Source organism: Lissotriton vulgaris, chromosome 5, assembly GCF_964263255.1.
Source record: "Lissotriton vulgaris chromosome 5, aLisVul1.2, whole genome shotgun sequence".
Taxonomy (NCBI): domain Eukaryota; kingdom Metazoa; phylum Chordata; class Amphibia; order Caudata; family Salamandridae; genus Lissotriton; species Lissotriton vulgaris.
This window is the reverse complement of record NC_141693.1, coordinates 1,045,364,863-1,045,386,058: the sequence shown is the minus strand read 5'-3', so window position 1 is coordinate 1,045,386,058 and position 21,196 is coordinate 1,045,364,863. Positions and strand designations below refer to the sequence as shown.

Sequence of the window (21,196 nt, the reverse complement as noted above, 5' to 3'; positions counted from 1 at the left end):
GATAAACCTGACATACCCCCCTCCCAGACTGCCGCAGGATCGCTAGCCAGACCAGGTAAAAACACCTGATGTGGAGGGCGGTCGCACCACGGGTTTGCACCATCCGCTGTGGGACCGCCAAACTTATAATCAGGCCCAATGTCTATTTACAACGCCGATAGCTAAACTCTCGCAAAAGATAGATTTATTGGCGTTGCCAATGCTTGTTCTGTGTATTCTGGTAATTGTGTAGCCCTAACTGTGGTGAACTATAAACAAGATTACAAGTCCCAGAACGCAAAAACTTGACGACTTGAGCTTCTGAAGGCCGGACCTTGAAAAGTTGAGAGTTCAGGACAGTTGCAACATCATTGGTAACATCAAATAGAATGTCCACGAGCGAGACGCATTTATAATAATGAAAATGTATTAGCAAGCATCAGGAAGCGGCGCTGACATAAAGATAAACAGACGCAGAAATAGTTTAGTAGCTTTTTGGGGAGGGGGTGAGAGGGGACATGCTTGCTTTATTAGCACACGTTAATAGATACAAGTTCAAACGTTTTCCTAAAGGAATTTTGGGCGCTGAGATGATATCCTGCCAGCCGGGCGCTGCTCCGGTGCCCTGCGCGGCCGTCGCCCTCCCCCTGTCGGTCACCTGTGTAAGCCCAGTGGGCGGCGCTCCTCTGAACGTGGGCGGAGCGGGGAAGAGACTGGGGCTGAGCGGCTGTCAGCGGGCACTGGAGCAGCGCGGTGAAGGGGTCTGAGGAGGGCGCGCGGGCACTGCCAGGATTAAGTGCCCTGCAGCAGAGGGATGGTCACGGTAAGAGGCCGGCGGCGCTGCGTGCAGCCTCTCAGTTTGTGGTTTTGGGGTGCAGGGCACTCTCACTTTTCACAAAAGCAAAGCCTGCAACTACTTGGACTGCGTGTTTCTTGGCTGGTAAATTACACCAACTTTTCTAACAGGCGCCCATCTCCAAGCTGCAGCATGAAGTAGAAAGCAACTACAGCTGGGTCACGCCGTCGAGGGTGTAAATACCGGGGCCAGTTTTTTCTCATTAGTTGATATCAATAGTTTTCTTTTTAAAATCCCAGTTCCTGATGTAAAAAAAAGACTTTATTCATTCCATTGGCAAGCAGCCGAACGTTCGTTTGCTTGTATTTTTATTTTTGACACAACAGTGTCTCAGCTCCATTGGGAAACCGCTGTCTGCGTAGGGCAGGTAAGTTTCTGGGAGTAGGGCGGCAGGTCCTGCTGCTCTGCGGTGGATGTAAAGCAAACAGTTCCTCCCTGGCCCTCAGCGCGCCCGTGCCCTGGACTGGCAGCGGGAGCGCCGTGCAGGGCACCGGGCTTGCAGCGGTTGAGAACTCGGCCGGGGATTTCTGCAGGGCACAGGATGGGATTATTATTACCGGAGTCCTGTGCACGGAGAAATGTCGTGTATTGGGCAGAAGCGGGCAAGGCTGCGTTTTCCAGCAGCGGGCAGGCACACAAAGTGGTACAGTGACTGAGAGGAGAGCATTTGAAGATTTGTGGATCCGGAAATCTACGGGTTTCACTCGTCAAGTTCCTCCTCCAGTGGACCGTTTCCGATGCATGCTGGTATTTGTAGTCCTGCAACTCAGAGACTTGCCATTGATGCCATGCATGTACCAGGAGTGGGCGAGCTGCTGGCAGAGCTCGCAGGCCGGTGTTTGGCTGTTGTGCCCTCCTAATGGCAGTTTTTTTCTCCAATTTTAAATTCAGGACTGTATAAACACCACTGCCAGAATGCGCAGAAAGCGAAAAAAGACTGGCTGAGCAACGCATGACAGACAGGGGCCCATGTGAGCTCCAGGGCAATGCGTAGCCCAGGGGGGCACTCTGTGGGACCCGGCCTCATTCACCGGGTGTCTCAAGGGCCCTTTGCCACGCTCTTGGGTCAAATGGAGCATCATTTTGCATTCCGCTGCTGCGATGGGGCGGTTTGAGGCCTCTCGGGAATGTGATGCTTTTCTCCTTGGCTCACGTTTCCCCCTTATACTCTTTTTGCTTTACCCTGGCGGACAGACATTCTTCGTGTTTGGTTATGGATTATCTTCCCGCTCCCAAAACCACTCGCCCTGTAACTGCGAAGTATCTCCTCTGTCAGGGCTTCTGTGGGCATGGTCTGTGGTAACAGGTGAGCCCAGCAGAGGGTGTCTTATCAGGCATGACGTTTCAGCATGTGACTAGTGTCAAGCAGGGGCCCTGTGAGGCAATCCCAGACACTTCCCTGCAGCCCTGTTGACTTCCACTTGCATGAGATATTCGGTTTTTGGCATCAAGATGGCATCTAACTCTAGAGGGGCTTTTCTCGCTGAACTTCCAGGCCTGCCCACACCTATCCCCTGTGGCATCCATAGTTTGGGGGCTCAAACACTAGCTAGGGGGGTGTTACCAGCCTGCAGTCAGGCAGCGAGGGGGCTCTCCTTCTGTGCTTCTACCCTGGATGTCTGAGCAGAGGTGATCCAGGCTGGCAGCTCGCACCCGGAAAGAGATGCCACTAGCCAGGACAAAGCGGGCCGACCCAGTCCATCCAGAGGAATGATGTGCAAGAGGAGGGAATACGTTTAGGGCCCACTAGTTGTAATCTTGGGACCCTCCTCAGGGCCTGTCTTGGTGGTCCTTCCCAGGTCGGGGCATTCAACAGGAGCGCAACCTGTAGGCCCCGGGCACCTGCCTCCCTGGAGGCGACTACACACTCTCACAGCTGCCTCACATCTGACTCCCAGCATGTTGGGGCCCACCCAAGGTGACCATCAGGATTGGGCACCCAGCTCACATTCACCCTCCTCATAGTGCCAGGCCTACCACTGGCCCTTCACTCACAGGGTGAGGCCCCTGCGTCTCCCTGCAGAGCGGAGCTGGGGTGCCATTCATCATGTGGCATGCTCGCACAATGGGAGGCATTTCTAAACACTATGCACAGGGTTGGTTTCCAAACTTTGGGGAATAAGCGAGGATTTAAGGGGTACATGTTACTCAAAGAGGTATGAAAGCAGTGGAGCCTGGGGGAAGCCGTCACTGCTGAGAGTGGAATGGGCCGAGCAGGGCACGGGTTTAGAATCTACTTTCAGTGCACACTTGGGTCAAAGACGGAGCCAGCCTTCTGTAAGGGGGCGCCCTTTATCATCATTTAGTGATGAGTAAACTCCTCACTAGAGTTTTTTTTGTGCGTGTTTTCACAGTTGTATGTTTGACATGGTGTGTAGGTGATGCACCCTGCCTACAAACATGGGACATCTACACTGCCGCTGATGGAGCGTGTGTTTTTTTTTTGGGGGGGGGGGGGGGGGGGGGGGGGGGTGGTGTGTCACGCAATTTGTATTCATAAAGTGAAGTTTAGTACAGAAGGCCCACCTGCGAGTTGCGCGTTATTTAATTACCTTATACTATGGGCCTGAAGTGAAAACCCGTGCAAACCCGCGCAGTTGTAACATTTTAATAAAATTCACATTGAAAGAAAAACAATTGGAAACAGAATAAACCATTCAACAACATTTCTGGTCATTTCCCTGCCTATGGTAACATGCTCGTTTACGTGCCCCCAGTCAGCTTTGTATAAGATCCTTACACTTCACCATGTACACTTTATATGCATAGATTAAGAACACGTGTCGCAGAAGTTTGAGAATCTGCAACACATTAGTAAAGCATAGTTGCGCCTAGCGATAAGTTCTGTATGCACGTGTGTTAGTCAAAGAATTAAAAGAATGCTTTAGTCTCGAACTTTGACAATTATGCTCAAATTATTCCGTTGTGTTGTTCCAGGCCCTTTTGAATTGCGTTCCTGTGTGTTTCTCCACAGCCCACGCGTGTTTACCAATCTCGCTCCCTTGTATGAACTTCCTTTGTACTCCGTGCCTGTCCCACCGGTGTACTTCATGCTCGAAACACGTCTTCTCTGTTGTGCTCTTGTTGGGTTTTCTGAGAGATTAACGCATTATTATCCTGTTAGTTTCAAACTCGTCTGAGTTAGGTTTAAAGCTGCATAGGCCCCATTGGGGCGTAGGGGCGTAGCCCCACTAGCCCACATGGACCCGCGGCTGGAATTGCTGAACTACTTAACTTTTGTAATAAATGAAATCGCCACCAGGTCGGAGTAATTTGTTTGTGCGCCGCCGAGCCTGGAATCCGGGCAGCACCCGCTGCGCGCAGGGGGGCTGTCCTGCACAGCTTGAGTGACAGTGTGACGTCACCAGTGCTGTAGGAGCAGAGACAGTCAGGTACACCTAACGCATGTGCCCGTCAGTGGCTTCATTTGGAGACTGGCGGCCTCGTCCCTGGGGTTTTCCACAGTACTACTGTTTCTTGTTATCATGAGTGAGTAAGGCTGCAAAACGTCGCAGCTGTCGAGGTCAAACATTATTTTCTACTTTGCAAGTTGAAAACATTCTAGATTTAAATGTTCTTTGCGTTCAAGCAACGTCCTTGAAAAAGTCGGTCGTGCAGTGAGAGCAAACAAGGAGACAATGCGGACAGACTGAGCGCCACCATTGTTTTTAAATAAACACTGGTCGTGTGTACTTTAGCTGTGATCTTTGCATCCGTATGCTTCCTCCAAGTTCAAAGTTAGCTGCCCTTCTTCACTAGCCCGATTGTAATTTATAATCCAAAGTGCCTTCCCCTGAACCTATTTCGAAAAGGTTCAAATAATGCACATTCTTCAAGATGGAAGGATTTTTAGATGCTTTTTTCCTGCCTAAAAAGTTGTCCCAAGCCGTCCGGCACACATGATGCCACCGTGTGTAAGATCATCTCCTCACACGGTCTCCTGGTGAAGAGCCATCATCACTCATAGAGAAGATGAGCTGGAACCCATGCATGGAGAGGATTTCCAGCTGTCGTGGTGGTTGTGCGTAACTGATGCACACTAGGGTGTTTGTACCATCCCCGGGCATGGGTGTTACTTTAGAATCTTTTCTTAGTGTTTTTGGGTGACGGCTAGAGGGACTGCTCCGGTGAGTGCAGGGCTCTAAGTCGCGCCCCTCCTCTTGGCACCGCCAGCCAGTAGGCCCCTCAACGCCTAGTAAGACAGTGACTGACTCAATGCCCCGCCTATTCCAAAGTCCCGCCTCCTCCCCACACCTTGGAAATATTTTAAAAGTTGGCAGGTCTGGCAGACCTTAAAATAGATTCTGCAGTGATGGTAGAAGGTCCAACCTGTGGTGGGGCCGTGAAGAAAGGGAGGCAGCATTTGCTGTTTGGGCTTCGCCCTTTGATGCCCAGTGAGCCCCACCACCACCCAACCTTGTGTTCTTGCAACCCGTGGCCTGTCTCCTGAGCTCTGGCTGCAGGGCTCTGCTGCCTTGATTCCACTGCAGACAGCAGCCACATAGAGTCACCACAGATGGTCACAATAGGGCAGCACAGCATCAAAGACACTTTCTTGGAGCTGGATGCCCCAGGGCTAAGATGTTTTGTGCTGAGAAATCTCAAACTAACTGGCAGCAATGCCTCGCATCACAGCTACGAAAGGAGGATAATGTGGCGGTTCAGTGGGACGGGATTCAAACGCAGCAGGGGACAGCTCAGCTTCCCACTCTAGTTGGACAGGAAGGCACTTTTTGGGGGGCATTGGGGATTTTGCATGGGCTGATGGTTTTGAAAGAGGGGACGGAGAACTGCTGCTGTGTGTATTCTTTCCCTTTGCATTAATTGGCCCTGAAGATGTCCTTCTTTATTTTCATTTATTTTGTTTACACGTCGTACTTGCTGAGGGCACTCAGCTTTCTGATAGAGTAACAGTGGCCACAATGCACCAGTTAGTTTGCTTTATAACACCTTACATGTACTCCATAATTATATTTCTGGGTTTGTCCCTGTGCCAGAGGGCCTTCTCTGTGTGTGTTTTTATTGTACTGTTTCTAATTTTAAATGCCCCACTTGTCTGCTTATGAACTAAAGATTTGTTGGTTGTCAAAGGTGAAGCTCTCACTGAACATTGATACTGTAGATTGTACTTACTTGAATCCCATAGTATATGAGTTTCTAAACCCTGTACCACCACATTGAGTATTTTTCGACGGTTGGACTTCTTAACCTTGGAGAAGGGGTAATTTTGATATCCAATTTGAGAGAAATACCCTGTGAGTCCTTGGGACACCAATGGTAGACATCAGTACCTACTTCGAATACTCCTGAGTAATGACTGTCTACTACAAGTCTCAAAGAAAATTCTATGAGTACTCTCTTTACCCAATCTCTACAGAAGGATTTGGGTGAGGAATCTCCGCCTTGGGATATTTTGGAAAAGAATTGGGTGAAATGGTGATATTGGCAAAAATGTTTGAAAATAAAGCGGTTAAAAAGCAATAGGTTTTACAGCTTTTTTTAGGTGAGCCTGGCAGCGCATGTGCTGCTCTGTCAGGCATAATGTGATGGAGTATGGACTTGAAGCACCGGCCACTCTCCACCCATATTTTTCATTGGCTTGTGTCATTGTCCTTCGTAAATGCTGGCTTCTGATTTGTTAATAGGCTTGTTAGACCCTCCTTAATACAGCTTTTTCTTTAATTGTAATCTCCCATAAGGACTTGCCCTTTTACTTCTGTTGTTACACAGTAAGCCTTATTTAGTCTGTAAGCACTATTTTCTTTAATGAGTTTCTCCCACTGCAGCAACAACATGCTTTCCCGCAACATTCAGCGCACCATACGCGCTTTCACTTTCTAAGCAGTGTGGGACAATGGTGGCCGCTTATTTGAAATGAAATAGGTCTCGCATTTACAAGAGTTGAGGTATTGGCATTGAAAATGACAATGCCTTTTATTTATGTGTTAATTATTCAAACAGATAAAAGGCATTGTCACAATAGCTTAAACTCTTGCAAATGCGAGACCAATTGCATTGCAAATGCTTGTTGAAGGTTGGTTGCACAGTGTTATAAACAAGCCCGATCCTCCTTTAGGGTCTTTGAGAGCTTTGAAAGGATCACTCTAAAAAAAAGACTGAGAATAGTTGGGCTTGCATCGTTTTCTAGCTCAATTTTCCTAACAGTCGGCCAGAATTAATGGGGAGTTGGAGAAATGATTTGTGTTGCTCACACCCAGAGCCAACAGTGTGTTTAGTCTGATAAATCTAAATAATCTGGGATTCAAACTGAACATGCATCCCCATTATTTTCTGAAAATGTACAGAGCATCTTGTTTCACATCGTGTGGCTCACTGGTTAGAGGCGGCAGACCCGAGAGCAGAGGACGGCCCGGGACCAGGGTTCGATTCCCGGCGCGGCAGGTTTCTGGACCAGGGTCAGCGGACTCGATAATTCTCTCGCCACGGTGCCCACTCTGATCAGCGATCACACTCGGCAACTCTGGGCATTAGCTTGCCTCATCTTCACTAACGGCCCCACCAGACCGCCGGAGATGCCTGGTCTCACCCTGGAGATACCCATTAAGGGACCATCTCTCAGGGAAGCCAGGAAGGGTTTCGCAGCGGTCGAAGCGCCTTGGGACCCTACGGGTAAGTAGTGCGCTATATAAATGCCAATACATTTACAATACATTTACATTTACATCTCTCTTCCAGCAGCTTTTGTTTTCCATTCCTGCTCTTTCGAATCTGTGACTGACCATCCACTTGAAGGTGGCGGGATGGGGAACTGAAGAGTTCCACAGATGTCCCAATCTCAGGCCTTAGACAGCTGAGGTAGCCATTGATCTTGTAGGCTAAGGCAGCAGAGCTGGCACTCAAGATACAGTAATTTTACAGGTTCAAACCACATCATACACTTGGGTCACAAACATCTTACAAGCCTGGGCCCCAGACAGTAGTCATCAGTGCCTCCATCTGAGTGATGAAACGACTACCGTAGAAGCAGCAGCCCTATATTAAGGAAATAACATAACATCCGAAATTATGTGTTCCTAAGTGTTTGCGTGCTTACCCATGACTTTTATGTGTAATCTTCACAGCTATTCAAGTGTCTAGCAGCTTCCTGTACAATAATGATAACTGACCAGGACAGGTAGTGTGTATTTTCAGGTGGCAATAGGTGTAGGGCATTATGCTTGTTTGGTGGTGTTTGAGCCTTTACTTTAGTTTACCTGTTCAGGTGTTTTTCTACAGTATTTGCCTGGCTTTTGGCATAAACGATCCAATACTTGTTTTTATTTATTTATAATTTATTTAAGAGTTTTATACCCGAAGGCTTCGGAGCTCTTTACAGCATTATCAATCATAAGATACCTTAATATAGTAATATGCACAATGGATCCTTACGCATCGTGTAATATCTTTGCAACAAGCATAAAGTTACTTGTGAGATATGTTAAACCCGTTGTATGTGCAATGTCTCAAGATGTTTCGAGTGGTGTCGTCGTAGAAGGCACCATGTCTCTTGACAGGATTTGGTAAGGGATGTGGGGTATGATATCCTTGTAAGCATTGAGTCGCTTGTAAGAGATGTTAACACAGTTGTGTGTACAGTGTCTCAGGTCGCTCCGAATGATCACGTTTTAGATAGTACCCTGTCTCCTTGACGTAAATAATTAATTTACTCTCTTAATTTCTATGCAGGTAAGTACTTAATCAATAATAACTCAAGTCGGAAAGAAAGAAAACAGAGTCCGTGGTGTTAGAGTTCTTAGGGGTTTTATTCCTCAAAAAGGAAGGGTCTTAGACCAGGATATCATGTTCTGACCACCACAAGGGTGTCAGAAGGGATAGAATGAGCGCGCTACAATTTATTGACAATACATAGCTTATATACTTAATTCATGTCATAAGAAACAGTCATAGTAGGCGTAACAGCTGAGAGAAGACAAGATAACAGTATACACGTGTTGCTAGTACGTAATCAAAAGGCGTGGACTAGGCGTGAACTGGAGGTGTGTGCTAGAATCGTCACAGGTAGGTGTCACAAAAGGGTGGCATTAACAGAAATGTTGCAATGTCAGCAGTAATCGGAAGCTTGGATGCGCGCGCAGCTGCATGACGTGTGAATGGCATGGAGTCGGAGGGTGCAGGGGACTTGACATTTACACTGACGGAAAGAGACAGAAGTCTGGCATGTCAGATCAACTTGTACTTCTATCATATCTGATATCTGGTGTTTAGGAACTGAGCTATCTGGGCGGAAAGGTCTCTAGGGCAGAAGCTATTCTATACTGACTGTGAGTGCGTGTATAAGCGCCTAAGTGTCTGCATGAGAAGCGTGGGGGCACGGGGCCTTCCATGGAAGCATGGCAACAGAAGCTATGAATTACTTGCACAGAGACAGGTCGGCCCTTTGGCCCTGCAGCGGAGGGGAATGTTTACTGAAGCTAGCAGGCAGGAATGTATTTTCGGGGAGCAGAACAGATAACTCGAAGGTTATAGTCTATCTTGGCAGGCAGCAGGCTGAGCTGAGCGCGAGGGGCCGCGCTGGAAGTAAGTCAGAGTTCACGGGTACAGAGGCAGCCTGGGCAGAGGCCCTTGGAGTCAGAAGCCAGAAAAGAGGCTCGGTGGCAGAAATTCAGGGGCCTACTCAGCTAGAGCTGAAAAACGGAGAAGCACACTACAAAAAGACGTTGGCATAGTATACTTAGGAACGGACCATTCAGCCCATTCAGGGTGGGTTTGAAAGAGGACATGTTAACGTTGGACGCAAATGTATTTGCGTCTTCATAGCTGGCACAGGAGGGAAGTTACATGCACTTTAACTCGTACATGGAGACGGTGGGGTACGCGCTAGGGAACACAACTTGACCATAAAATTTATATTTCCTCATTCCCTCCTTGTTCCCTACGGACCCTTCATGATATATCGATCATCATAAATTGATCAGTTTGTTCTTGCAGCATAATTTGTTCATCTCTCTTCCGTTGTCTATTTGAGAGAAAACTGGAATGTTCAATGCACGATGTGGCACACAGTCCACATATCGCCGGCCCACACTGTAGGCACAGGCAGCAGCTGAATACTATGACAAGGCCAAAACCTAGGAAGGATAGGATCTTCCATCCCCAAGCGGTTAACGTTGTCCAGAACCAACCGGACCAAGTCCAGGTGCCTGGATTCTGATGTATCTGATTTGCAATTTTATGCAGACGGGTAATAGCTTGATAGACAGATGGCGCGTTTTGTGGGATGAAAACGCAGCAACTTGACCCGATGACCTTACAGGCTCCACCTCTATCTGCCAAGATGACGTCAATAACAAGACGATTTTGAAGGACAACAACCCGCATAGCAGATTGCTCCTCTGTTAAGTTACCTAAGGCGGAGGCAGTTTCATGTACTACTGCTTCAAGTGTTCTAGTTAATCTACGTATTAATTTACTGTTTTGGACGGGTCCTAAAAAGAAAAAGAATCCTTTATTAAAATCAGTGTACTGTTCCCATGCCGTTTCTGTGTAGTCGACAAGTGGGATATCTCTTCTGGGTCTATTCTTTACTAGATTTGTATTTCTATGGTAATCAGGGGGAGCTAGAAAAACAGGTGGCAGAAGGAATGCAATATAACAGGTACCATCCCAATCTGGAGGCAAGCGTATGTATGCGGTATGACCACAAACAAAATAGGAATGACTGATAGCTTTAAAGGACGATTTACCATGATCACTGAATTCGACCACAGTAGTGCATTTACTATGACCTAAGTGTACTGAACCTTTCTTTCGGACACATAATTCACCAGTGACCGGTAATACTAGCATATGGGGCAGACCTGGTGCAGCCTCGGATTCAACAGTAAGGATCATAAGGCTAATTGTGTAGTTACCTAATCCATATACTTCATTTTCTAGATCAGTTCCTATTCGAGTGGGGAGTCCCTCCTTATCAGGGTAACAGACGTCGAGCAGGACTAAGTTCAAGTTCCCCCAAACCCAGCCCCCATCGAAGACAGCAATATCAGGATCTAAGGAATTAATTATTTTAAACCATGCCCCACAGGAGCCATTGTGAGTGAACGGATACGGAAAGAGGGGAAGGGCTCCCTTGTAATTCTGGTAGGGAGGGAGTTGGCCACATATCCAGCAGTCTGTAGCATTGTTAGTCTGATGGGAGTGGTGTAACATACTAATGAATGTATTGTTGCGCAGCGCAAGTCTGTAAGAGAGTTCGTGTAGAGGTAACTTGCTAAAAGTGTGTTCAGCAGAGACATTGTAAACAGATTGTTCACGCCTGAAAATAGGCCAGTAGATAGGTAGCAGAATGCTAGCAACAATAACTAAGATACTCAGAATAAACATGATTAATAGTGTCACTATACAGTGACTACGAAGTGATTTACAATATAAACGTTTTTTGGATCGTCTCTCTCTCTCTCTATCTCGATCTAGGGGATACATGTCAGAGACTATTTAACCGATTCACCTAGGGGAGGACTTAAACAATTAAACTGTCTGACTTGCTAGATCGGAGTTTCGACCTGTACTCTTCTTGGGGAGTTTTTTCTCGTTCGGTAACGGTAAAGTCTTTTGGCTCAACACAGTCTTTGGTGGGGGTGGACGAGTCTCGGTCTGGTTTCAGTTCATGAAATTTTTTCACATGACTCGTATGGACCCACCCCTTTCTCCCTTCGATCTTGACGGCAGTCCTCGTGGTGAGAAGGACGGTCTTCGGTGCTTTCCAGCGGGGCTCCAGCGGACTCTTCCTGTCGAAATTTCGGACCAATACTATATCTCCAGGACGGACATCGTGTGGCTTTACATCAGTGTTGTCAGGGAAGGCTGCGGCAACCTGTGAACGACATGATTGGAGTGCAGACATCAAGGAGGCAAGGTAATCTGTCAACATGTTACAATTAACATCAGTGATCTTTTTCGGAATGGGCGTCCCCCACATATTCGGTGGTCTGCCAAAAACCACTTCGTACGGGGATAGCCCTGATCTCGAATGGGCAACCATCCTCATGTAGAATAGTGCCACGGGCAGGGCGACTATCCAGTCGACCCCTTTCTCCTGACATATTTTTGCAAGGCGGATCTTTAGTGTCTGGTTATGCCTTTCTACAAGGCCTGCTGCTTCAGGATGTCGGACACAATGAAACTTCCACTGGTATCCTAACAGTAAAGAAACCTGCTTCATTAACTCGGACGAGAAGGGTTGTCCGTTATCTGAGTACACAACACGAGGCAAACCGTATCGTGGGAAGAATTCACGAACCAACTGCCGGGCAGTGGTCGGGGCAGTGTAGACATACTTGAATCCTCGACAACGGTTCATCTGGATATAATCCATCTGGAGGACTTCAAAAGGATGATCGGGAGGATGAAATCCACCTTGCTCTACAGGGACGCTTTTACCTGGATTGAACTGACAACAGATCATGCAAGTACGCACTTTCTGTTTTGCGGCTGCTCGTAAGTGTTTATTGTTCCAAAGATTTTGTAAACTGTCTAACATCGCTTTCTCTCCTAGATGTGCTGGGCTATGTGCTGTATTAATCATGACTTGAACCATAGAGTCAGGGAGAAACCATGTAGATTTTCCCTTCGTCATCCAACCTTGATCTGTCTGGATCCCTCCTAGTTCAATCCATTTCTTTATTTCATCTGCGGTAGCATGTGCCTGAATATCAATTACATCTAGAGCGGGATCCTTGACTGCCATACACTTTGTCGGTACTATTGTCTTTGTCATGTCAGCTGTCTGAGTGTGAGTCAATGCTGTATGTTTCGCTGTCTGATCGGCCAGGTCATTCCCCTGGGAAACAGAATCTGTGACCTTAGTATGTGCTTTACACTTCATGACTGATATGCCCGAGGGCAAATGTATTGCTTCTAACAGTGCTTGAATGAGGGGACCGTGTTGTATCTTGGCACCATGAGAGGTCAGGAAACCTCGTTCTTGCCATAACATGCCGAAGTCGTGTACGACTCCGAACGCATAACGGGAATCAGTGTATATGTTAACATTTCTGTTCTTGGCTAGTATACAAGCTCGGGTCAGAGCGATGAGCTCTGCTGCTTGAGCAGACAGTGTATCAATACGATGTGTTTCTTTAACTTCGGTTTCAGTGGTCACTGCATATGCGGCCACTAATTCTCCTGTACTTGTTCTCATGCATGAACCGTCCACATAGAGTGTCAGGTCTGGATTTGTCAGTGGGACATCTGTTAAGTCTCGTCGTGGCTTTGTTACTGCATTAATGATTTCTATACAATCATGCGGGGCTGAATCTGTCATAATTGTAGGTAATAGTGTTGCGGGGTTCAGAATACTGCAGCGCCTGATTTCTATATGTGGCTGGAATAACGTTAATTCATAACCTGTCAATCGTGCTATAGTCAGGTGCTGAGTCTGGGTTCTGTTTAACAGAACCTCTACAGAGTGTGGAACTTGTACTGTTAATTGATGGCCTAAAACAATTGAATCGCTCTGTCTGATGGCTAGCGCTGTTGCTGCTACTGACTTTAAGCACGCAGGGAGTGCCTGGGCTACTGAATCCAATGAACTTGAGAAATAAGCGCAAGGCTTATGTGAACCTGCTTGATCTTGGGTGAGGACAGACAACGCTGTACCATCACGTTCTGTAACAAAAAGTGTAAACGGTTTGCTGTAACATGGTGTCGCTAACACTGGTGCTTGACATAATGCTTTCTTTAATTCTTCAAAAGCTTGTGTGTGTTCCTGATTCCAAGGAAGGACAGTCGAGGTTGCTGCCTCCTGTGTCGTTAACTGGATGAGTGGTTTGGCCAGAAATGCATATTGAGGAATCCATTGTCTGCAGTACGAGGTGAGGCCTATGAAGGCCCGCACTTCCTTTTGTGTCTGGGGTTGTGGCATATTTACAATTAACTGAATGCGATCGGGAGTGAGCTGTCTCCCCACTTTGGACAGCAAGTGACCCAAGTACACAACTTGCTGAACACAGAATTGTAGCTTCGAAGGAGACACCTTGTGTCCCTTGTCGGCCAGAAAATGTAAAACGGTCAGTGATGCTTGTTCACATTCGGGCTCACTTCGTGCGGTGATCAGTAGATCATCGACGTATTGCAGTAAAGCGGTGTTAACTGGCATTTGAATACAATCTAGTTGTCTTTTCAGTGCTTGACTGTAGATGCTGGGGCTTTCTGTGAATCCTTGAGGTGCGCGCGAAAATTTGAAACTGCGTCCATTTAAACTGAATCCGAAGAGATATTGACTCTCTGGATCAATAGGCACGCTGAAGAAGGCGTTCTTGAGGTCAATTACAGTAAAGAACGTCGCTTCTGAATCAATAGCAGTCAATAGGGATGAGATATCGGGGACCACAGGGTACTGTGGTATAATGCATTTATTCAGTTCTCGAAGATCGATCACCAGCCGATATACTGGCGGTGCATTGGGATCAGTACGTTTAAGAATCGGAATGATGGGTGAATTACAGATATTGGAGTCGGTCTCTACGACCACTCCTTGGGCTATGAGCTCTTCAATGATTTTCAGTAAAGCCACTACAGCATCTGGTGGTAACTTGTATTGTCTGATTCTCGGTAAAACAACACCTGCCTTGAGTGTAACGCGGTATGGGGTGATATGCATACAACCTACATCAGTTGGGCCTTTTGCCCACAAGTAATCTGGTACATTTTTCAATCTGACATCGAATTCTCGCAAAACATAATGACCCTTGAAATCCCGTAGAAAGAGTCTAACTCCCTCCGGGGAACAGCAGATTATGGCTCCTAAAGCCTTCAATGTTTTAATTCCTAACAGATTTTCTGGACATGATTTTGTAAGTAACAAGTCTGTAACACGTGATAATGGACCAACAGCCAGGGGGACTGGTTCTGATACTTCATTTACAATGGGCTGTCCTGAAAAACCAAGGGAAACATTCTGTGAGCCTGAGAGGGGTGCCCCTGGGACTTCATCATGGCTGATTGTAGTGCGGCTTGCCCCTGTGTCAATTAAAAACTTTCTGTCTTTTCCCAATACTTGACTGTGTACATAAGGACCCTCTTGATCTACAGGAATTTCAATAAGAGGCAAGCCAAATTCCCTCTCTAGGCTGTTTCATGTATATCGTTGATAATCAGGGTAAGCGGACTGGGCATACTGGTACATCTGTTGTGAAACTTGCTGTGATGCGGCAATGGGCTGTGGCTGTGATACCGCTACTGTCTGTGCTGGAGGTGAAGAAGCATGCATAGGCTGTGTATTCTGTGTATTCTGTGAGGACTGATGCTGGTTATGGTCTTGTCTAGGCGGATGCGGTCTTTCTTTAGTTTTACCTGTGGCTATATTATGTTTCAGGACTGGGCATTCATGTACGTAATGACCTGGCTGCTTGCAGTAATTGCATGTCCCTTTAACGGGAGCTGTAGTGTGACTATTCTGGGTCCCACCCTTTCTCTGACCGTCGGCTGGGACCGTCTGAGCTACTAACATTTTCATCTTCGTGTCTTTCATGCGTTTTTGTTCCTGATCTTGTTCCTCTCTAATTCTGTTCTGATGATATTGGAGCATCTGTAACATCTGGGATGGCGTATTTGCCTGCCAAGTACTTTCAACTTTGTACACTCGGTTTTTAACTAATGGTAGGGAATTCTCGACTAGTTTTGATACAAAAAGATGCGGATATGACTCGCTACTTGGTTTGAGGCCACTATTAATAATGAAACATTTCTCGAATCTTGAATAGAAGTCACTAGTATCTTCATCATGTTTCTGTTTACAGGACGAGATTGCGTCCCAATCTTCCTTTCTCGTTGTCAATAATCTTGGCAGGACCTGTACTATTAAACCTGGTAATGCTTTAGTTTTGTCCCTAAGGCCTACCCCTGGGACACGTTTCTTTTCCTCCTCTTCTATTTCTGTCCATGCAATCTTTGTGTCTCCCACCTCCCATTCTTTCTCTTTTAATTTCTCGTAGATGCCCGTGGGCAACAGTACCTTCAACATTTTCATGATATCTTCATACATGTAATCCCCCATTAGTAACATGTCTTTAAGCTCTCTGTGAAAACCTGCAGGATCTTTATCATAACACGGTACTAGTTTCTTCATTTCTAACAGTTCTAACTTGGTCAGAGGCGTGTGTACATATACACGTTTCAAAAGGTGATCCGTACCCATAACAGGGTGCACTTCTCGTAAGGGGTTCTGACTTTCAATGCCACCCCCGCATTGCATGTGATACGTTTTTCTTTCTGGAGGCGGGGCGGGAACATATTCGGAGCTTATAAAAGTGTCATATCTACGGCGTTGTTCTAGAATTATTTGAATTAATTTGGTACTTAAGCCTCTCCATCTATCCATGAGTAGTGCTTCTAGTGTTTCGTGTAGGGGACCTGGATCAGAATGATGGTTTCTGTATTTGATAAGGAGGTGCTGAATCATGTATACACCTGCTAATTTCTGCTCGTCTGGGGAAAGGTTCAGAAACGTCTGTGCTACTGTGTCATCATTATATATGTCTGTATTTTCGGCCCATGATATGGCTGATCGGGCTAGTTCTTGTTCATCCATAGAATTGAGCACGTGGTACCCTACTCGATCTCGAAGCCTTCTATCAGTTTCCTGGAACTGATGTTCAGCAGAATTCGGGTTTGTCAAGGCAGAGAAAAAAACTCTCTTGCTTTCCGGACGGATACCCTTCCTAAGGTAAGTTCCCTTACCTGCATATGCTATAATATCTGTCGTCTTTACTTGTTCTTCCTGTTCTTCTTCCTCCTCGGAGGAAGCTTTTTCTTTTTCTTTTTGGTGTACTGCTATCACTGCTTTTCTTATTTTTCTACACATACTGGCTATGCAAGTCCCCTTGTCATGTTTTCCTTCAGCTATATTTTGACCCCACTTGTTCAGTGCGTCTAACTCACTCTGGTCTGTTCCAGGCCTGTCTCGTTCTCTTATTAGGCAATTTATGAAAAAACGTAGTATCTGTGCTTGAATGTCAACTTTCTGTTTCTCCATGGCCTCCTTAATACTGTCAGGGTCTTTCCCTGTCTGAACAAACTCATATATTCTATCTAGACGGTCCTTCATTCCTACATAGCATAGCAAGATATCAGTAGCAGATCTTAACCGTAGTGATGCCAATATCATTAGATCGTCTTTTCCGGGTACTGGATCGTATCTGCAAACTGAAATGTTTTCTTTAAATGCGTCAAAGCGGGGTGACCTGAACGTGAGAGGACTCTGCATATCCCTGAGATTTAATCTGTGTGTTAATGGCGGGGTCCGAGGACCCGCGGTCGCACCTCCTGAAGCGGAGGCTTGTGCAGTATCTCCCTGTGGAGTCGGTATCTGAACTTGAATTTGTCGTTTAGTTGCATCAGGTAAACGTGGTTTCGGTAGGTCTATTTTGGGTGCGGGAAGTGGCGGGGCTGGCGGAACGGGGGAGGTCTGTTGCGGTATTGGCGGAACATGATCTGGAGGCGGGGTGCGAACAGGCAGATTGGTGTAAGCCGGTGCTACATCCTCTAGATAAGAATTTAGGAATATGTCTTTAGTAGTCTTATGCATTACTTTAGTTGGGATCAATGGTGGCGGTAAGTTTTTCGGTATTTCTGATAGGGCCTCAGGTGTACCCTCGGCCGCGAGATACATACCGTTTACGAGATTATGTCGTGCGCGGTCTATCTGTTCAGTTTTTACTCGGATCCCCTCGGTAACTAGTTCATTTTCTTGGGCTTTCTCTGATTCTTTAAGTCTATCTTCTCTACGTAGTTCTCTTTCAGCACGCTTATGTGCTTCCTTACGCCAAAATTCTATGGCGTCTTTCTGAGATTGTCTGGCTTTCTTTTTCCATAATGCTTCTTCTACCTTCATGATGCACTCGGCATCCCATGTTCCGTTAACGGGCCATCTGTGTCTTTCGTCTAGATGTTTCGTATAGTCGGCCCATAAGTCTAGATACAATATGGCATCTATGCCATGTTTATGGTACATGAAGTTACCTGGAGTGTCCCTAGGGGGAATAGGAATTTCTTCCTCCAGTATCCCTTTCCTAGTTCCTATCTGCTTTAGCTTGTTAAAAAACGGCATCTTGTTTACTTAGTACTGAATGCTCGATCCTTGCTACTTAATACTGAATATAACTAGTTATACAAGAAACACAATAATGCACATTAAAAACGGTCACATTCATACCACAACATTAATCACATGAAAAGACATTTGAGACATAAATGACTACCCCCTATACTGGATGTACTGCTAAACAGTACAGATACACTGGTGTAACAGTGCAGAAATTCAGAAAATTCAGAATACTAGATATACTGCTAAACAGTACAGATACACTGCCTAAAAACAGTGCAGACCGGACTTGTGTACCCAAACCCGTCTAGATACGTCCCAGCAATGGTACTCACCGGGAAGCACGGAAACAGAAGGCCTCGGAAAACTCGACTGGACTCGACTCGACACTTCGGAAAACTTCGGAAAACTTCGGAAAAAACCTGGGTGGGCCTCTTGACACCTCGGACCTTGCTTCTTTCGGCTAGGCTCTGGTCGGGATCCTCCGCACTCCTCACCGCCTCGTCTGGGTACTGATCGCAGTCTTCGTCACCTCCGTGGGTCAGAGGGAGATGCAGGAAATCCTGCCGGTACGCGTAGTTTCCATCTAACTGATGGCAGGGGACACAGCTTGCAAGGCACCAACCGGCGCGTGAGGTGGGGGAGGGGTCCCTATTCGGGCGCCAAAATGACGTAAATAATTAATTTACTCTCTTAATTTCTATGCAGGTAAGTACTTAATCAATAATAACTCAAGTCGGAAAGAAAGAAAACAGAGTCCGTGGCGTTAGAGTTCTTAGGGGTTTTATTCCTCAAAAAGGAATGGTCTTAGACCAGGATATCATGTTCTGACCACCACAAGGGTGTCAGAAGGGATAGAATGAGCGCGCTACAATTTATTGACAATACATAGCTTATATACTTAATTCATGTCATAAGAAACAGTCATAGTAGGCGTAACAGCTGAGAGAAGACAAGATAACAGTATACACGTGTTGCTAGTACGTAATCAAAAGGCGTGGACTAGGCGTGAACTGGAGGTGTGTGCTAGAATCGTCACAGGTAGGTGTCACAAAAGGGTGGCATTAACAGAAATGTTGCAATGTCAGCAGTAATCGGAAGCTTGGATGCGCGCGCAGCTGCATGACGTGTGAATGGCATGGAGTCGGAGGGTGCAGGGGACTTGACATTTACACTGACGGAAAGAGACAGAAGTCTGGCATGTCAGATCAACTTGTACTTCTATCATATCTGATATCTGGTGTTTAGGAACTGAGCTATCTGGGCGGAAAGGTCTCTAGGGCAGAAGCTATTCTATACTGACTGTGAGTGCGTGTATAAGCGCCTAAGTGTCTGCATGAGAAGCGTGGGGGCACGGGGCCTTCCATGGAAGCATGGCAACAGAAGCTATGAATTACTTGCACAGAGACAGGTCGGCCCTTTGGCCCTGCAGCGGAGGGGAATGTTTACTGAAGCTAGCAGGCAGGAATGTATTTTCGGGGAGCGGAACAGATAACTCGAAGGTTATAGTCTATCTTGGCAGGCAGCAGGCTGAGCTGAGCGCGAGGGGCCGCGCTGGAAGTAAGTCAGAGTTCACGGGTACAGAGGCAGCCTGGGCAGAGGCCCTTGGAGTCAGAAGCCAGAAAAGAGGCTCGGTGGCAGAAATTCAGGGGCCTACTCAGCTAGAGCTGAAAAACGGAGAAGCACACTACAAAAAGACGTTGGCATAGTATACTTAGGAACGGACCATTCAGCCCATTCAGGGTGGGTCTGAAAGAGGACATGTTAACGTTGGACGCAAATGTATTTGCGTCTTCATAGCTGGCACAGGAGGGAAGTTACATGCACTTTAACTCGTACATGGAGACGGTGGGGTACGCGCTAGGGAACACAACTTGACCATAAAATTTATATTTCCTCATCCTGCCGGGGTTTGATCCGGGATGTGGGGGATCACTGAGGTAGTCCTGGGGAGAGTAAAGTAGAGGTCTTAAGGTCAAAGTGACAGTTTGCTGATGTAGGCAGGCTTCGGTGTTAGGCTTTTGCTAATCCTTTGGGAAAGATCTGCTGAGGAGGAGGTCTTTGAACTGCCTTTTGAATTTTAAGTAGGAGGTGTTAGTCTTGATGTGTACTGGGATGGAGTTCCAGATTTTGGGCGCACTTCCTGTGAAGGATCGAGATGCTTTTTTTTGTTTGCGAGTTTTAGGAGGGATAAGGAGTAGAGTGTTGGTGCTCCTTAGGTTTCTTGAGTGACCTGCCTTATGGAGTTTGGAGGCCAGGTAGGCGGGTTTCCCTGTATGCAGCGCTTTGTGCGTGAGGAATGTGGTTCTGAGGTTGGCGCGCATTTGACTGGGAGCCATTTTAGTTCTCTGAGTGCCGGCGAGATGTGTTCATATTTCTTTACCCATGTGACTATTGTGAACATTTTATTTGTGGGTATGAATAATTGAAGGGAGGTTCTTGTGTTTGTCCTATAATTGAACCCCTTTTTTGTATATAATAGGCATGTATGTAAAATGTAAGTCCTACGCCTATCCGTTTTGTAATGTGTTTTTACATTTGCTATGAGGTTAACTAAACTACACTCTTATGAAGACAGTAGCATCTAGCACCTTGATTCGGTGGGGGTAGATATGGATCCTATAGATCAGAGTAGACCTCTTACCTCGAAAAGACTATTGTTTGGTGTAATTTAAAGTTTTTAGGGCCTTTCTCAAGCACGCTAAAGTAATGCACCAGATGCCAAGTCCTTCCAAGCCGAGGCTGAAATGTTTGTTGATTTAAAGGAAACATAGTTGACGTTTACCCATGATCCTGTGTCAGAACGCAGTCTGTGCTTTGGAGACCTTAAGAAAAGAAAAAAAGAACACTGCACTGTAGATTTTAGAAGCTGAAAAGGAGGCAACAAAAACATTTCGTGGAAAAACAATCCGTACAGCATGTTGTTTAAATTGCTGCTAATGAGCTAGTGAGAGTAAAGAAGAAAATAACATTCTTAAGTATTTCCCTTTTCTTGGCCAGTTTATTTTTATTTTGACGTATTGTTTCCAGATGTGAAACCATACTTCAGAATTCTCTCAATATTCAGAAAGGAGAGGCACTAAGAAATGAGGGAGTGTCCTGTGGATCTGTGTGGAACCTAACGTCAGCTTGTGACCTCTGACTCTAAGCGCTGTAAACACTGCACAACCTCCCCCACGTCATGAAATTGTATAGGAAAGCTCATATGCCGTCTCCCGCACAAAAAGCTAACCGTGATTAAATTGCAGCTCGCTTCTGAAGATGTCTGATGGGTATTCAGTGTAATAGTGGCACCGATA

At 46.4% G+C, this 21,196-nt stretch overlaps 1 protein-coding gene across 1 annotated transcript in view; it reads left to right on the top strand.

The window, feature by feature from the left end:
- The first annotated feature begins 672 nt into the window (after positions 1 to 672).
- Positions 673 to 21,196, top strand: part of LZTS2 (leucine zipper tumor suppressor 2) — a 778,631-nt gene continuing 758,107 nt past the window's right edge. Inside the window, exon 1 of the mRNA XM_086922677.1 lies at positions 673 to 802. The gene's annotated coding sequence lies outside the window, so the exon portion shown is untranslated. The remainder of the gene's footprint in view (positions 803 to 21,196) is intronic.